Below are 3838 nucleotides of genomic sequence, written 5' to 3'. Positions count from 1 at the left end.
CAAATTACATTACCATATGATATTTATCATACTAGGGTTGCGTTAGTGTGCTAACTAATTTACAGTAATAACTAATAACTTTCAATTCTATGCGTTAAAATTATCAACACAAAGACATAATTATATCAATACAACATAATTATATCAATACAACATAAAAATTTTAAATATCAACACAAAGACATAAGTTTATCAACACAAGAATATTGATAAATTTATGTCTTTGTGTTGATATTTTTAACACACTAAATTGATATTAGTTATTGGTTATTACTATAAATTAGTTAGTATTTGATCACACACAATTAATAAGAAATATGAATCTGTTCATAACTTTCCAAGTGAATTTAATTAAGTAATAAACGGAGGAGGAAACTATCATGCTAAATACACGCCCGTTTTACCTAAATGAATTTATTTAAGGAATAAATGGAGGAGGAAATTATCATGCTATACCTAAGTGAATTTATTTAAGGAATAAATGGAGGAGGAAACTATCATGCTAAATTACACGCCGTTTTACCTATGTGAATTTATTTAAGGAATAAATGGAGGAGGAAACTATCATACTAAATACACGCCGTTTTACCTGATAAATCTATAATCGACCTATATTAAGCGATGCATGTCAGCATGTATGCTACGTGCCTTAAGTGAGCATCACATCAGACATGTAACATATCATATCATTTCCCTTCATGTGCATTACATACTATTTTAAAATTATTTTGGTCGTAATATTAGTTGAAAATTATTGGGAAAAACTTATAAATTGATAATATGCAATATCAATAAATTTTCTATTTTTCAATAATTCTTAAGCAATATTATATTGCAAATGAATTAATTTAAAAATAAATCAGAAAAATATAGAAAAATAAAAAAATTAACTAACTCAAGAAAAGTTAATTATATTGTAAAGTCCGTAAAATAAAGATACAAACAAATTTTGAAAAAAAAAATTCTATTAAATAAAAAATGTATTAATATAAGAACCCAATAAAACTAAAAATGGTAAAGAACCTAATAAAACAAAATACATTGGTACAAGGACTTAAAAAACCAAATATTTGTGGAATCTATACTAATATAAAAGGTGAGTTTTGGGCATATTTTTAAATATTTATAAATTTCAGTACTATTGCGATTACTTAAAATCTATAGCTATATAATAAGGGCGTGTTTGATAAGTTAGTACTACCAAGATAGAGAATTATATATGGACATTTTTAATTGTCTCCGTTCTATAGTAATATATCATTTTGCCATTTTGAAACGTTGCATAGTAATAGAGTCATTTCTCTTTTAAGTAAAAGTCAACACATTTTTTCACACCTACTTTACTCTCTCTTACTTTTTTTCTCTCTTCATCTCTCTACCTTTTTCATTTTCCACTATATTCTCCCTTTACCTAACTTACCTAACACAATTTTTCTTAATCTCCGTGCCGAAAAGAAACACCTCCATTACTGTGGAACGGAGGGAGTATCATAGTAAGCTTAAACCAAAGCCCAAAATATAAGACAAGGGCCCGCCCAATCTTACCAAAATTATAACTTTAACCATGTTTATGTAACCCACCAATTGGTCAAGTTAAACCATGTTATTTAATATACTATACAAATTTAGATAATTTCTGTTCTATCAAACAACATCTAAAAAAAATTATATCTTTGCATATCTTGACATGAAGCCCGTATTTCTTATTTTATTTTACATATCTTCTCATATCCCATCTTTTTTATCAAATGAGTCCTAAGTGTAATGATATGACATGAATATTGTAAGCATTTTTTTATCAAACAGTTGGCTAATTTAACTAGATATTGAGGCCATGCTAATTAATTAATACTAATTAATTATGAGAGTGAATGCTCCTACACCATAACTAATTAATTATGAATTAAATGTGAGAAAGAATACTAATTATGTACTAATATTTGTGTGTGACCGACCGTTTCATTGTTGTGGAAATTATATGTCAATAATTATATACTTCTATGTTTCATAGGGATGCGTTAAAATGACAACACTCTTAAAATGACAACTGTGACACCACGCTAGACCGCAATATTATTAACGTTAGAGCGCAATATCCAATACACTAGACTGCAATCTATAGATTGCAGTCCAGCGTATTAGATATTGCAGGCGGGAAAATTGCAGTCTAGCGTATTGGATATTGCAGCCCGCGAAAATTCACCCTTGACCATTTTTTATGATTGCCACATGGCAGCTGATTATTCGTCCATGTGTACAAATGATTGGTTAGGAATGGTGGTATGGTGTTACTTTAAAAGGTGTTGTCATTTTAACACAAACCATGTTTCATATGTACACACACACTATACATACATATAGGAAAATGATCAATACAAAAATGCATCTCTATATATATTATTGTAAACGAATTCATGTGATTAATGATTTCTTTTAATGTGATCAAATTAATTCTAAAATGAATAAATTAATATGTAATTGATTATTATAATTTTATCCTAAATGACGAATGTTAAATGTTTTTATAGTGTTATGGTTATTTTTTTTACTATAAATATGATATTTGGACGCTTATTATTCACACATACCTACTTATATATCCTATATAGTACGTAAAACTCAAGCTTTATATTTTTGTTCTTATTAGGAAGAAAGGTTGACACCATGAAACCATTCCATATCTTGCTCAATGATCTGGGGTTTCCTCAATTTATTCGGTTATAAAATCGTTGCATTCATATTTATAAAATCGTTTAGAGTGTGTTTTTCATGTCGTGCGGTGTGTTGTTATGCGGTATTGTTTTGTGCATAGTTTTAAATTTGTATGCAAATTATATGAAATCATTAATTACAAAAAAAAAAATTTCTTAGGCGTTAGAAGTCGAACAACTTTGCTGCGAGTTTTACATGAAATGTTCGGTGCAATACTTAAGGAAGGGAGGTGTTTTCGTATAATTTCATATTTACTATTTGTTGTATTTGCAATGCGGTTAGGTGTTTTTTTTTGTTTTTTTGATGAATTTCTTAAATTTATCTGTCCCATAAAAGATGTCTCACTTTCTTTTTTAGTTTGTCCCACTAAAGATGCCACATTTTCATTTTTAGAAAAAGTTCTCTATCATAGTAATATAAATATTAATATTTTCTTTTTCCACCCAACACATAAAATAAAACCTTCTAAAATCCCGTGTGATTCAATAAGTGTGACATCTTTTGTGGGACAGAGGGAGTACTATTATTTTGTACTCCTATAAGATTAAATTATTATTGTATACATATTTATTTATGTTAATTTCTTTATAGCGTGTAGGTATTGCTTAATTTTTTAAAGAGTAAAGGCCAAAATTGGTCCTGAACATATGACCAATTTACGATTTTGATCCTAAACATTATCTTTTAAATTTTGTGGTCCTGAACATATGAAAATTAGATCATTTTGGTCCTCCGTCAACATTTCCGTTAAAAACTAACGGTCAACAGGTTTAATCCCGATTTTGACCAAATGAAACTTTTAATTCTGATTTTTTAATTCCCTAATTATTTTTAGGCTTCAAATTCATCTCCTTCCTCCTCCCCTCAAACCCTAGCTATGGAGGGTTGAGCGCTGGACTTGACCTAGAAGCCCAGCTTCTCCCTCTCACACCGATGCTGCCACGTGTCTCTTCACTTGGATTTGCTCTTCAGCCGTTGGATTAAGGGTTTATGATGTGTGTTTGTTTATGTGTGAGACTAGCCGGTTTGTCTTCTCTCATTATTCGATACACACTCTCTCTCTCTACTCTCTGAAACTCTCCATCTTCTCTCTACTTTCCGATTGCCTTTCCGGTTGATTTCTAGA

The sequence above is a fragment of the Salvia hispanica genome, chromosome 4 (genome assembly GCF_023119035.1).
Source record: "Salvia hispanica cultivar TCC Black 2014 chromosome 4, UniMelb_Shisp_WGS_1.0, whole genome shotgun sequence".
Lineage (NCBI taxonomy): Eukaryota > Viridiplantae > Streptophyta > Magnoliopsida > Lamiales > Lamiaceae > Salvia > Salvia hispanica.
Note: the sequence above shows the minus strand (reverse complement) of the source record.